General features: G+C 41.6%; 1 protein-coding gene across 1 annotated transcript in view; it reads left to right on the top strand.

Moving 5' to 3' along the window:
- The window catches only part of Tmem178b (transmembrane protein 178B), a 341,487-nt gene that overhangs the window by 226,002 nt on the left and 99,986 nt on the right, over nucleotides 1-15,499 (top strand). The window lies entirely within an intron of this gene.

The following is a 15,499-nucleotide window of genomic DNA, read 5'->3' on the forward strand; positions in this document are numbered from 1 at the left end:
CTCTTCTTTCTTTCTTTCTCTCTTTCTTTCTCTCTTTCTTTCTCTCTTTCTTCTCTCTTTCCTTCTCTCTTTCTCTTTCTTTCTCTCTTCTTTCTCTCTTTCTCTCTCTCTTTCTCTCTCTCTTTCTCTCTCTCTTTCTTTCTCTCTCTTTCTCTCTTTCTCTTCTTTCTCTCTCTCTTTCTCTCTCTTCTTTCTCTCTTTCTTTCTCTCTTTCTTTCTCTCTTTCTTTCTCTCTCTTTCTTTCTTTCTTTTTTTTTTCTCAAATTTTTATTATCAAACTGACGTACAGAGAGGTTACAGTATCATACGTTGGGCATTGGATACATTTCTTGTACTGTTTGTTGCCTTGTCCCTCATGCCCCCCTCCCTCCCCCCCTTTCCCTACCCCCCCAGGTGTTCAGTTCACTTACACCAAACAGTTTTGCAAGTATTGCTTTTGTAGTTATTTCTCTTTTTTTACCCTGTGTCTCTCGAATTTGGTATTCCCTTTGAATTTCCTACTTCCAATACCAGTAAACATGGTTTCCAATATACTCAGATAAGATTACAGAGATAGTGTAGGTACAACCACAAGAAGGTGATACAACAACATCATCAATAATAGAAACTACACATACACATAGGACGTTGAAAGTAGTTACAACTGTGATATATCACTTGTTTCCATAACATGGAGTTCATTTCACTTAGCATCATCTTATTTGTTTCTAAGTGTATAGCTATTGGGCCTTGTGATGCTCTGCTATGGCTTGCCTAAACCTGTACTAATTATTCCCAATAAGGGAGGCCATAGAGTCCATGTTTCTTTGGGTCTGGCTCACTTCACTTAGTATAACTTTTTCCAAGTCCTTCCATTTCCTTACAAATGGAACAATATCATTCTTTCTGATAGAGGCATAAAATTCCATTGTGTAAATGTACCACATTTTCCTGATCCATTCATCTATGGAGGGGCATCTGGGTTGGTTCCAGCTTCTTGCTATGACAAATTGTGCTGCGATGAACATTGTTGTGCTGGTGGCTGGTTCTTTCTCTCTTTCTTTCTCTCTTTCTTTCTCTCTTTCTTTCTCTCTCTCTTTCTTTCTTTCTTTCTTTCTTTCTTTCTTTTTCTTTCTTTCTTTCTTTCTTTCTTTCTTTCTTTCTTTCTTTCTTTCTTTCTTTCTTTCTTTTTTTTTGCCAGTCCTGGGCCTTGGACTTAGGGCCTGAGCACTGTCCCTGGCTTCTTTTTGCTCAAGGCTAGCACTCTACCACTTGAGACACAGCACCACTTCTGGCCATTTTCTATATGTGTGGTGCTGGGGAATTGAACCCAGGGCTTCCTGTATGCGAGGTGAACACTCTTGCTACTAGGCCATATCTCCAGCCCCTGTGTGTGTGCTTTTCTAACCGGATGCCTGTGTACCCAAGGGTTTCTATTTAAGTCAGGGCATACTTCATCATTTTGACTGTGAGGAGGTCATGGGGGCCTTTAGTCAAAAATATTGTAAACAATAAAGGTAGAAAAATATTTGGGAGAGATCCAGCAGGTACCAGAAGATAGTCTTTGTTTTTAAAGCTGTTATTTTTGAATTTCCATGATAGAAATTAATTAGAGCAGTACAGGTGTAAGATAGGGAAGGACAGTAAAAAATTGGCTATAGTTCAATTAAAACCTTCACTACTAAGCCCATTTTGTTTAAATGTTATTATAATCAGTGGAAAAATGCTGTCAATTAGTTAATTACATAACCATACTTTCTCTTGTCCTTCCTTTTATTCACATTCAACTTGATTTTCTTCTTTGGAAACCAACCATATAAAAGCAATTTTAGGTGTTGAAGTTGGAGCACACACTTATTCTGGCCAGAAAATCTCACTAAGGTGGCTAGAAGTCTAGACCACCTGCCTTCTACTTGACATTGGTGGAAGGGAGGCAGGAGTAATGTCTTTCCCCTTGTCTAGAACAAAGGCAAAAGACAACCCTTGGCTCAGTGATTTCAGGTGTCAGTGCCACATTGCCTGTCAGATCTGGACTGCTTGGATTGGTGAGTGGATTCATGATGTCTGACAGTACAGAGGAGAGCAGAGGCCAAATTCTCCCTCTGGCCAGCAACAGGGCCATGCAGCTGGGTGGGAGATGGGGTGTCCAGCGAGTGATGGGGGCTGGCTCCATCATTCCACCTCTCCAGCTGTCTGAAACACCGCAGGATGCAGTGTCAGAGGTGACATCTGTGCATAAAGTCACATTGATTTATATTTTAGTAAACAGTGCCTTTGAAGGATGTTTGTGCCAGGTACATTTCTCAGCCATCACAAATAATTTGTGCTATGGGGAGCTACCTCTGACCCAGAAGCTGGAGCTACCAATTAAAATGTAAATAGTTATTTCAAGAAGCATATGGGGACTTTTGTGGCAGGCGTTGGGAGAGAAGGTGTGTGTGTGTGTGTGTGTGTGTGTGTGTGTGTGTGTGTGTGTGATTGTGGCTTTAACATGTACGTGTGCATTGTAAATCCCTGAGCAGGACAATGTCTTTATACCCTGATTCGTGACACTTATCACAGTGATCCTAGAGCTGCCATTTCTCTTTGGCTGTAGGGGTCAGAAGCAGCGATGGTTCATCTTAGCAGTGGACAGCTCGCACAGCCAGGATGGGTAATGTAGTAGCCTGGTGGGAACCTGTAGGCCAGATCAGGATGAAGGATAATGTGCTGCACCGGGCAGGCCCAGTGCACACCATCCGGGAGAGAGGTGATAGAATTTATGAAACAGCTGTAGCAGTGGCTAGAATAAGTACAGGTTTAGAAAGTCTACACTTCATAGAACTGACCAAAAGGATTAAAATTAGCAAAGGATATTAAGAAATATAGGGAGTTCAGCTGGGTGTCGTGGCTCATTGTAATCCCACCTAATTGAGAGGCAGAAATCAGGAGGGTCATGGTTAGGGACTAGCCTGGAGAAAGAGTTAGCAAGATCTCATCTCAACCAACTGGGTGTGGTACTATACTTAACCCCACCTATATTGTAGGTGGCAAGTAGGAGGGCTGTGATCTGAGGCCATACCTGGGAAAAATGCAAGACTCAAACTGCAAAATAAAAAGCGAAAAAAGAGCTGAGGGCTCGGCTCAAATGGAACATGGCTGCTCAGAAAGTGCAAGGCCTTCAGTTAAAAAAAAACAAACGAGAACCACCAATAAATAAACGAATAGATATTTTAAAGTGTGGAGTTCAAATAGTTGAAGGTACAGATTATCATCAAATACAAAAGTGAGACACTCATGTGCTTCATGAAAGAAAGTTTGAATATTAAAGCACATTCTCACTTCATCTTCAAGGTTTTGTCACCTACGTGGCAGAAAGCTGTTTCTGCATGCTGTAGGGGTAGAACTGGATGGGAAATCAGCCGTCTGGGATGGGGGGAAGCAAGTATAGGTCTGAGGAGAAGAAGATGCAGAATCTGACCCAGTCACAGACTGTCCTTGGGTAGATGTGGTCCTGGGCATGCTATCGAACAATTGCCTTTACCTTGGCTTGAAGCCAAATAGCAGGGCATTTGACTGTGGAATAGGATTTAGGGTGAGTTGGAAAAGGTCATTTTGTTAGAGTCTTGGAGTAAGACCAACAACAAGCTAAAATATGATTATCAATAGACATGATTTGATCAAAGAGGCCCTGTGGTAGACAAAATAATGGCCCCACCCATAGCTGCAGAGAAAATTGTGGATGTGTTTAAGAGAGATTCGAAGATGCTACACTGTTGGATTTGAAGATGGAGGGAGGATCTAAGATAAAGTTGAGGCGATTGTTACTCAGTTTTCCTGTACAGACTCCTGAAGGAGTCCTGCCTAGCGAAACCCAACATGGGCTACTTAGCTGCTAGATTTATTATGTTTTTTACAGCAGCAATAGAAAATGGATACCTCCAACCAGTTTCTGCTGAGATACTTCTTTTCCTTTAATAGGGTCTAGAAATCCCACCTATAATTATAATTTGGTAGGTGCAACATTGACAACATTGTACTTAAGTAAGGAGTAATGTCTTGTACAGGAGTAAAATCATGCTTATTTTAGTCTTACCCCAAACATCCATGTCAACAGATGGTGTGTGCTTCTCAGAGGAAGCTAATTGTAGCCACACCACTACCTGTTCCAACATAGTCTTCCTTTAGGAGAAGAAAATATGGAAGGCAAGCACAAAGCACACCAAGAGAATTGCAACAGAAAAAGCACTCACTTAACAGGTTTTTACTTGTTGCAAAGTAAAAGCAAATATCATGTCACAACATGAAATTGTATCCAATAGTTCGGTGGGTCACTGATAGGCTTTATAAATATTCCAAGCACCTATAACATTCTCAGAAAATAGTCTCTCTCCTTCCCAAATACAGATGGAATAGTGTAAATTCTTCTTTTTGCAAGCTCATTTGCATGTTATATTATGTATCTGTGCTCCAACTATGTCACTAAGTATGAAACTTACAGCTCCCTTCTCCAAGGTCAGAAACAAAGACATGGTCTATCTATCTTATCTACTTATCTACGTATATATCTCTCTTTCTATATAGATATATATAGTATAGATATATGTCTATATATAGGTACCATATACTTAGAGCATGCTCTAAGAATCTATCTTCTGTTTATCTATGTATGTAACTTGCAGCCAAAATACTAAATGGGATTAATGTACAGGGACATAAATGACCTGTGACAATACACCCATCCACATACATAGATGAAAAGAAAATTTTCTACTTTCTTCCTCAATCCAACACTGTTTTTGACCCCATTTGGAGTTCTCTTTGCACAAGCTGGAGAGATGGAGGCAAACTGCTTGCTGGTTGTTGTTGCCATGGAAACTGGCAGAGACAAAAGGCCACAAAAATGAAGGAATAAGATGACATCTCAGGATTAAAAAAAAACAAAACAAAATGAGTTTCTCTTTCTCCTTCTCTCTATACTGTACCATTGCAACTTGGTAAGCCCAGTCGTTCTAAGCCTGTAAAGTGTGGGGAGGGGATTGTAAGAAAACAAAGGACAAGGCTTTTGCCTTCTGTCACCTGTTTTATTTGGATAATCCGAGAGTTTTCTCTTAATCACTGCTCTTTTTCTTGTGTATGGAGATATTGGGGTTTAAACTTGGGGTTTTGCACTTGCTAGACACGTGCTCTGCCACCTAAGCCATGCTTTCTGCCCTTTTTGCTCTCATTTTTTGAGGTAGGGTCTCACTTTGTTGCCTGGAACAGCTTGGACAGCGATCCTCTGCTGTAGCTGGGATGGCAGGTACATGCTATCACACCAAGGTTTTCTATTAAGATTGGAGTTTTGTGGTTTCCTGTATTTGGCCCCGAGTGGCCAGGACATTTGGTTTTTCCAACCTCAGCTCCTGCATAGCTGGGATGACTGGAGTGCACCACTGTACCCAGCTGTTGGTTGAGTTGGGATGTCTTTCAAACTCTTTGCCTAGGCTGACTTGGTAGCACAACCATCTCTGTTTCTCTCTAAGGGGAAGTGTGACTACTCAATTCACTCAAAACTACCTCATTAGCCAGAAGATGCCTGTCTTCTGATTGGATGGCTTCTACCTCTCAAGGCCAAGGAATGGCTGCTTGTAGCTAGGGTGTAGCTAGGGTAGCTGGGGTCTCTGCTGACATTTGCACTACTCATCATTTCAAGCACTTCACTTAGGGACAGGACTGCGTCTAAGAATTTCACATGCATTCCGTTGTAGCTCGGAAAAGAAAAAGGATGGCAAGGCTCTTGGCTTGGCAAGTCCAGAAAGCTTCCACAGCCTTTCCTCAGCCCCATTCTACCTTGACCTAGGACACTTCCTGTTTTTCCAATTCCAGTGATTCTTTTTATTCCCTTGATCTGAAAGCCAGCCTGGGCAGAGAAGTCCCTTGGGACTCTCATTTCCCATTAACCACCAAAAAGCTGGAAGTGAAGGTGTGGCTCAAGTTGTGGAGCACTAGCCTTGAACAAAAAAGCCAAGTCAGAGTGCAAGACCCCAATTTCAAGCCCCAGTACTAGCATCATACACACACACACACACACACACACACACACACACACACACACACACACACACACACACGCCATGCATAGTTAAAAAAAAATCAGCTTGGCACCAGTGGCTCACACCCATAATTCTAACTACTCAGGAGGCTGAGACCTAGAGAATCAAAGTTCAAAGCCATCTCAGACAAGTCTGTGAGACTGCATCTCCCATTAAACAGCAAAATGCTCTGTCAAAGGCATAGCTCAAGTGACAGAACATCAATTGTTTGCAAGAAAGCTGAATGAGACTGCGGACACCTTAAGTTCAAGCCCCAGAATAGGTGTGCACATGCGCACGCTCACCCATGCATATGCACACATACCCAATTACACATATGGAGCATTTTGTTTTGTTTTCTTTTTTTTTTTTTGTTGGTAGTGGGGATTGACTTCTGGTCTGGGCCCTGTCTCTGAGCTCTTCAGCTCAAGGGTAGTGCTCTACCACTTGAGCCACAGTGCCATTTCTGTTTCTGGTGGTTAATTGGAGGTAAAAGTCTCATGGACTTTCCTGCCTGGGCTGGCTTTGAACCCAGATCCTCAGAGCTCAGCCTCCTGAGTAGCTAGGATTACAGGCATGAGTCACCAGCAGCTGGCTGGAACATTTTCTTAGCTCTTCTAAGTGGACTCTGTCTTGGGATGAGCTTAATAAGCTCACTTTATAAGTACTTATTTTATTTTTGTCAGTTGTGGGACTTTAACTCAGGGCTGAGGCACTTTCTCTGAGCTCTTTTGCTCAGAGCTAGTGCCCTACCGCTTCCAATTTTTGAGTAGTTAATTGGAGATAAGAGTGTCTCACAGGGGACTAGGAATGTGGCTTAGTGGTAGAGTGTGTGCCTAGCATGCATGAAGCCCTGGGTTCAATTCCTCAGTAACCACATAAACAGAAAAAGCCAGAAGTGGCACTGCAGCTTAAGTGGTGGAGCCCTAATCCAGAGCATAGAGAGGCTCAGAGACTGAGTCCAGGCCTTGAGTTCAAGCCCCAGGCCCGACCAAGAAAAAAAAGAGTCTCATAGGACATTTCTGCCTGGGCTGGCTTCAAACCTCAATCCTTAGATCTCAGCCTCCTGAGTAGCTAAGGATTACAGGCGTGAGCCACTGGCACCTGGCTCTAAGTGCTTATTGGATCTTTCATTCCTTCTTCCAGCCAGGATGGGTTGGATGGCCTTTCAGAAGGTCAGAGCACTCCGTTGATGCTTTACTCTCATTTAGGTTAAGGGAAGTTTGGCCCCTTGGTTCACAAGGAATCTTTTGGGGGCAAGTTGAAGCATAATGTTCTTCCCTGGACACAGAGAAGAAGCAAGCTCAGAGTCCATTTGAACCAAACTCTTTTCACATCCACATGACTCAATCACTCCTGTTTTTTTTTTTTTTCCTTTCTTCCATTTGAGTTTCTGCAATCAGTGAGGTGTGAAATTCTCTGACCTATCTTATGGCGCATCGGTCTTCAGTTTCTCTCAGCTTGATCGACGTCTCTGCTCACCGCTGGCTGGTACTTCACGCTGTGGAGTTCTCATGATCTCTATTCTGACGGAATGCCAACTTCCTGTCATTATTTTGCTTTCCACTGCTCATGTCTAGCTGCTCTGCCTAAACATACCTTAGACCCACTGGTTTGCCAATTTCATCTCAATGGGACTGATTTGGAGAATTTGCTGAAGCCCAGATGGTGGGGCCCATTTCCAGGGTATCTGACTTGGTAGATCTGGTCTGAGGCCCAAGAAAGTATACTATTAACAAGCTCCTGGGTGATACACAGTGTGTCATCCAGGGACCACATTTGAAGAACTCTTGCCCTGTTGCCCTCTATTCATATCAGTAGACCACATAGATCTGATTTCATCCCTGTGCCATGAGCCCTGGCCTTGCTTATCCCAAAGCCGTGCATAGTAATTATGTCTTATACTGAATTGGGCCAATGCAACAAGATGTGTCTGTGCCCTCGGATTGGTCCTGAGGCGCTTCCTTGGAGTTTTCCCAAGCCATATGGCCTCTCTCACACCGCCAGACAGGTTTGTGAGTTGGCAGTCTTCAATTCCATGGCCTGTTGTTGGACTCATTTGCATCCTTGGAAGATAAGGCCAGACTAGTGTTCAGGTGGCTGACCTCACAGCTGCCCAGCCTAGAATCAGACCCGTCACAGACCGCAACATGGGCGGGAACGCTTTTTAAGGCCCCTCTGCTTTTAGGGACAATCGTGTGGCTGTCTGTTTCAGCCCCTGGTCTTCTGATAGAGCAGTGATTCTCAAACCTCCTTGGGAGTAAAATCAAACTATACTATAGATGAAAGGGTATCTTGAATTGTGTTAAGTCTGAAAAGAGAGGATATTGGCCCCTAAATTTCTCTTCTTTGGCTTCAATATAAGGGTGACATTGTCTAAGAAAGACAGTTTCAGTATCAGCAGTCATGAACATAATCATCTAATTCCATTGTTGGTATTGTGTGGTTGTCTACATCCTGCTTTATGCATCAGGATACTGAGCATTAGGGTGATTAAGTACTTTGTCCTGGATCACAAGCTGGAGGTGTTAGCCTCAGTCTTTGACTGCGAGGCCTAAATTCAACCAGTTCCACAGTCCTTTAGTTACTGTACCATCAGATGACATTGTGAAGATCCAACTTCTATCAAATTCCACTTTATAATAAAGAGTTACGGTAAATTTCCAGCACATATTTAGGCTTTTTTTTCACTTTGGGATATTTTTAAATATGATTTTTGAAACCTGGTAGAGCCCTGTGTTTCATTAATGGTCTTATTTTAGTGAAAAAAAAGTCTTTGGTAAGAAAGACTTAAGATATAAAACAATAAGGATAAACACAGAAGGTCCTATACTTGCCAACTTAGCACCCTAGAGACTCAGATTTATTTGAAAGTCCCTGGAAAGAGTCAGGACTGGGAGTCAGAAGGCCTGATATTAACTGTGGTTCTGTTACTCTCTGGATGTGGACTGGAGATGAGTCAGCCAACTTTGCAGGACTCAGTGGTCTCCGCCATAACGCTAAAGAGATAAACAAAGCCCTATCACATCTCTGGTGAAGATCCATTAGTTGGCTAATGAACTTGAACTAATGTCTAACAAAATATAGGGAAGAAATGACTTCTGCTTTCACGAAGAGCTTACAGCTAGTTGTTACATACAAATGTGACAAGAAAGAGTGCTGGGAAAGAGATTGTGACCTACAGTTAGTAAGAAATTACAAATGCACACATGTGCCCTCATTTACATTGCTGTTTAGGACCCTTTCCCTTTTATTTCCATTTATAGATCAAGCACAGTCATATTTCAGCCAAACCCTGGACAAACTGGTACAAATTCATGATCTGTAGTACCTAAATCAGTAATATATTATTTATCTAAATAGACCAAGTTAACAGGTAAAATTAAAGAGAGAGTTGAGTCCATGATCAAGTCTTTACACACAACTGTCCATCATGGGAGATTGGAGCACACATTTTTAGAGAGAAAATCTAGAAAAGTAGGATGTCTCCTTCTACCTTGGTTTTATTTTAATTATAGGGCTGGTTCTCTTCTCTAGCCATGCCACAGTATAAAGGTGACATTGTCACAATGGTACTGTTATTACCAGATAAGTTGGGACATCATGCTATCCTTTTTCTTCTATTCAAGTAGTAGGTCATTTTGGTCATTATCCTCATAAAAGTAAAATTTAATAAGTTTGGTACAGATAAAAGTAATGAGTTTGGTACAGATCATTGATATTTCATAGAAGATGCAAAAGAAGGCCAGAACATTGATATTTATGTCATAATGAAAAAAGATAAAGAGCTTGGTTTAATTACTAACTCAACTTATAAATGTTCATTTAAAAGATCCTTCTTGATTGTTTTATATTAACCATGACTTTTAGCCTTAGACTGGCATTTATTTATTGGGTTCCAGTCCTGGGGCTTGGACTCAGGGCCTGATTGCTGTCCCTGAGCTGTGGTGTTTAAAGATAACTTTCTACCACTTGAGCCATAGCTCTACTTCCAGCCTTTTTGGTACTTAAGGCCTGATGGACTCTCTTGCCTGGGCTGTCTTCAGACTGAGTGCCTCAGATCTCATGATCCACCGGTACGTGGCCTACACTGACACTTTCAACCTTTAAATTTTAAGACAGTTGGTAAGTAAGTGAGATCTGCACTTTGGGTGTGATGTCTCCAGGTGGTAGAAGATGGGAAACTCACTGTATTTTAGGTGAGTCAGATCTTACCTAGGATATCTGTATTTACTTAACTACTATACTAATAATAGAAACTCTTTACCCAAATAGAGAAAAACAGAAAAAGGAAACTCATGTTTTAGAAAGCTTGGTCTTAGTGGGAAAAAAAACCTAGATACAAGTTGAGACCATTTCCCACAAGTCTAAGACATTATTACTTATTCAGTATTTATGTAAAATGTTACAAAAATATCCCTTTTAGGACATTATCCACCACTAGGACTTACCTCATGAACAGTTTTGTGCATGGCATATTATGAGTAAAAACCTTTGTCTTTATTTATTCCCTTTTCTTGCTTTAGCCATCCTAGATCTAGGGGTGTGTGTGGGGGGGGGGTGGGGGGGGGTGTGTGTGGGTGTGTGTGGGTGTGCACGCACACACTCTTCTTTATTTCCATTGGTGGAGTCCTTTACGCTTCTCTTCCACATGGAAGAAAGGAAAATCAAGCAAGCAAGCTACCAGGCACATAGATAATAGAGTGTATAAATATAGACACATGAATGGAAATAACCCTTTGAACATTAAAAAAGTAAATTTCTATTGAGTGAGTATCCATAATGAAAGACAAGATATTCCTTGCCCCATAAGGACCCAGGTTCCTGTCTAGAGGACAAGGTTCCATCTAGGTTTCATGCCATGTAAATATGGTGAAGAGGAAGGTCATGCTACTGTGGGTAAGTTGAATGTTAGGGTGGAAGGTGGAAACCTCTTTGGACCGTGCCACATCAGAAGCTGCTGTGGGTTTCTAAGGACCCCTGCAGACCTGGTTTTCCTGCAGCGAGGGAAGGCCACTGTTCAGCCAGCTGAACATCAGGTTGAAATATGTGGCTTATGTTTAGAAGCTGATGTCTTGGTCTATTTTCTGTTGCATTCGTGAGTAGAACCACAGACTGGGTAAGTTATAAAGACAAGAGGTTTATTTTGGCTCAGGCTTCTGGTCCAAGGTTGAGGAGCTGCATCTGGTGATGGTTTTTTTGTTGGCAGAATGATGAAGCAGCTCGGGGCATTGCTTGGCAAAGGCTAGGAAGTGAGAGAGAGAGACCTAGCCAAGCTGGCTTTTACACCAGATCCACTCTCCAGATAACCATTAACCCCTTAGTCACATGAATGGATTAGCATGCTCTGGAGAACAGAGCTCTAATCTTTTACAGTCCCTTCTCCTAAGTGTCTGACTACAGGGATTAAATGTCAACATGAGTCTCAGAGGAAAGGGGACAAGCCATTTTCATACCATAGCAACCACAATGTGCAGAAATATTTCTCTTTATGACCTGGCTTCATACACCTGTGTAGCAAGATGCTCTTAGCAAAGAGAGTCATGGTAACCGGGAATACTTCCTAGGCCTGTAGGTTTATGGCTCATCTTCCAGCTCCTTCCTTCTCTGCTCCTTGAACAGAGTCTTTGCACAAGCACTGGGCCAAACCCTGCTCTTCTTTCTCTCTGCTACTTACCACCCTTCCGTATGCCCTCTGCCTTCTCTCTCCCTCCCTTTCCTGTCTTCCTTCCGTACCCCTTCCAGTCTGCCCTCTTCTTTCCTCCCTACTCCTGCTAATTGTGAAATTCACTCCAGTGGAAAATGTATATAATGAATGTACCCCTTGGACAAACCACCGAGACAGTCTTGCTGTGTCTCAGTAGTTACCTAGGAAAGATGATTGTACAAACAACCTCTGTCATAAAACCTTTCAAAACTTAATTTCCAGAGGTCTGCGTCTTTAAAAATAATATTTCTTAGATGGGGAAGAAAAAAGATTTAAATAAATCTAATCACATTTGGCAGCACAGTTAAATATACTGTTGCTCCCTCTTGAGATTTTCATTAGCTGGAACAATTTCATTTTATTTATTTATTTTTGTCTTACCTAAAAAAAGAAAATACCCAACAACTTGATTTTGGCCATAGTGGGTTGTTTTTGTTTATTGATTTTTGTTTCAGAAATGGTTTTTGCTCTTCTAAAAAATAAGATTATGAAATCGATGAATGAAAGTTTCAATTATGTGATTATTTGGCCAAATTACTGGCTGAAGAAATTCTGTGCTACGTGGGGTTTGACATGCAGCTCAGATGGGCAGCTTATCTGGTAGAGGGAGGGGAGAAATATCATTGTGACTGGGGAACAAGTGTTGAAAGACAGGATTCTGGAAGAAAGAAACCATCTCTGGACCATCTTGGCAAATTGCAACGGAGGGCGAGAACAGTCTGAAATGAGTTAATCTCATTTACAATGAAGAAAATGCAGCCATTTCCAGAAGAGTGTGGATAATTTCAGGCAGAAAGAGAATTTCAACTGACAAGAATATCGCCAGCCTAGTTAAGTTAATGAAACCTTAACTAGGTTACAGAGAAGTCAGATTATGAGCTTCCAATGGACCTGTAAAGAAAAAGAGCCATTTCAGCTAATGTGTATCACCCTGGGTAGAAGGCTGATATTTGTCTGAAAAAGAATATCTCTGCCTAGTTAAGCTAATGAAACCTTAACTAGGTTACAAAGAAGCCCGAGCATTAGTGAGCAACGCTGCCCCTCAGGAAGCTGTGAGAATGCTATGGAGAGAGACAGGCAGAGTTTACAACAGGGTCCTAGGGGTGGGGTATGGATGATTGGCAGCGCCAGGAAATGTGCCCTCAGTGACCAACACACAGCAAAGGAAAAAAACCCCACAAAGAACCATTTCAATATATGTTATACTTTTTCTACCAGATTTTTTCGGTGCTTTATTGAGGAATTAATTAATATTGTTATTAGCGCATACAGAAACAACTTACCATTTATTTACAAACCAGAATTCTCTTGATTGTTGATACTTTCTATTTCTGGGGTCTGTCTTCTCTCTGTATCAAGTTGGCTTGAATTTTTAGATTGCCCCAAATACTATATGCTTTTAAATGTCAGTTACTCAAGAGAATAACCTCCAACCTTTGCAAGGAACAAATGATGGACAGCTCATCCCCAAAGCAGACAGAATACAGTCAGCAAAGCAATCTAGACACAAATCAGGCTTCAGAAAATCTAAGTTGGGCAGAGTCCCTTACAGACATTTGGCTCCTATATGTTGGCTTCTGGACTCCTGTGTGCTTGCGTTACTACAATGAGAAAAACATCTGAAGCTGCTGTCCTCCAGAAGTTTCCATTTTGGTGATGGAGACAGATAAACGATGAATACAAAACAACAGGTTGGTGAAGGATTTGATATGGCAGATAATTACTTTGGAGCAAAGGAAAGATTTAGCAGGGAAAATGATTGGGAATAGGGAGAATATGATATTGACTAGCCTCACTGTAATGGCAGCTCCCACGATGTTGACTGATTCTTACTATTTGCTGAACTGTGAGGAGGATTCATCCATTCATCTCCATTTATCTTTACCCATCTCCATCCATCCATCCATCCATCCATCCATATATAGACACACATCTGTCTATTCAACTAATTACACAAGCATCTACCAGTTTCCCACCTACTCTGCATCCATCCATCATCCATCCATCTGCCCATCTACCCATCCCCATTTATCTGTGCTTCTGTTCATCCAGTAACACTTAGTGTCTCCTTTATAGGCTGGGTCTGTAGGTATGGAGAAGATTTGATCCCTATCTCCAAGATGTCTAAATGGGGAAAAATACATAGTTAAGAAAACCAGTGATGACACTATAACACTTTGCCCACAGTGTTCCCTCATCCAGACATAGCCTACCTTTCCTTCTTTGATCTTCCTGTGCAGAAGAGCCTTCTCAATGTCCTTCTAATCCCTGACAAGGCTTTGTTTTATTGTGTGACATGCATCTTCCTCAGCATTGTTATTTATATTTTATTCTCCACCACTAGAATGTGAGCTCTGAGAGAAGGGTCGGTGTTTTTTTTTTTTCCATTGCTGTAGCCTTGTCCGAAACAATACCTGCTTCATAGAAGATGCCTAATAAGATTTGTAGAATGAAATGAAGTGCTACTAAGGAATATATTAAATGTGGCGCTGCTGACCTTGTATCTCCTTATATAACAGTGAGCAGAAAAAGCAGTATTAACAGAGAATCCCCTGGAGACAGTTGAAAAGTGAAGAGGAAAGTAATGTGATTATAGCAAGAAAAAATTTGTTACCAGGTTAAAAAATTAATTTTAAATTCTAAAATATCCCAGCAAACAGAAATTTATAAAATGTCCATGTAAACGTTAACATTAATTTTTTTATTTTTCACACACACACGCACACACACATACACACGCGCGCACACACACACACTTCCCTGGCGGTTTATACTGCTTGAATCTTAGGGCTTAAAGTAGCATTTGCTTATGGTAGGCCATTTGAAACCTATAGAGATCTGGTTCTTCCCCCTGCTTCTGCACTCCAGGGGTGGGGGTGGGGGGAGCCATTCCCAAGTCCCTTTGACCACGTATGACCTGCGCACCTTCTGACGCTTTTGAGCAAGTGTTCTCAGTATAGGATGACAGATGCACGTATATACACCAGGAAATGGTGTTGTCTGCCTGAACACCAACATGTCCTGCCAGCAGTGCCAATTTCATTCAAAGTAGGGAGGGTGGGTTGGGTGTAGCTTGGGGTTACAGGGTTTTCTTATGTAGCATCTGGGAAGCTTAGGTTCAGTCCCCAGTCCCAATAAAGAGCCAAGGAAGAATATTCCTTTTGCCAACCCAACTTACCTTTAGTTCTTTTTCCTCTCTGACATCTATGCGTTCATATTGATTTTTGAAATGATCATTTTTAATGTTTAAAAATATTTTATTATTTTTAAGTAGTTGTACAAAAGAGTTGCCATTCACCAAAGCAGTTATGACAACAGTGCATCTTGGTCAACGTCACCTCTTTCAACATTCTAACTCACCCATCCCAGCCCACCCCTTCCCTTACTTATCTTCATTTTCGGTTATGTATTGGATTTTTTTTTGCCATTTACCAAAGCAGTTTGTGTATACAGTGCATCTTGATGTGTATCATCCCTTCAACATCTCCATTCCTCACCCCTTGTCCCACCCCTTCCCTTATATCTCTCAATTCTGTGTGAAATTATCTTTAATTGGTCATATAAAGGGGTTTCAATTCAACACGTCAATTTATGAGTACAGTCATCTTGGTCAGTGTCACCTGTTCCGTTATTCCCTCCATCAATTCCAACTCCACCCATCCCTTCATGTCCTGGTTCCATTTTCATGTATGTACCTTGAGTATTACAATTACACTAGCCCACCATCTCTCTATTGGTCCACCTCCTCCCCTTAAACCAC

This window comes from Perognathus longimembris, chromosome 2 (assembly GCF_023159225.1).
Source record: "Perognathus longimembris pacificus isolate PPM17 chromosome 2, ASM2315922v1, whole genome shotgun sequence".
NCBI classification, from domain to species: domain Eukaryota; kingdom Metazoa; phylum Chordata; class Mammalia; order Rodentia; family Heteromyidae; genus Perognathus; species Perognathus longimembris.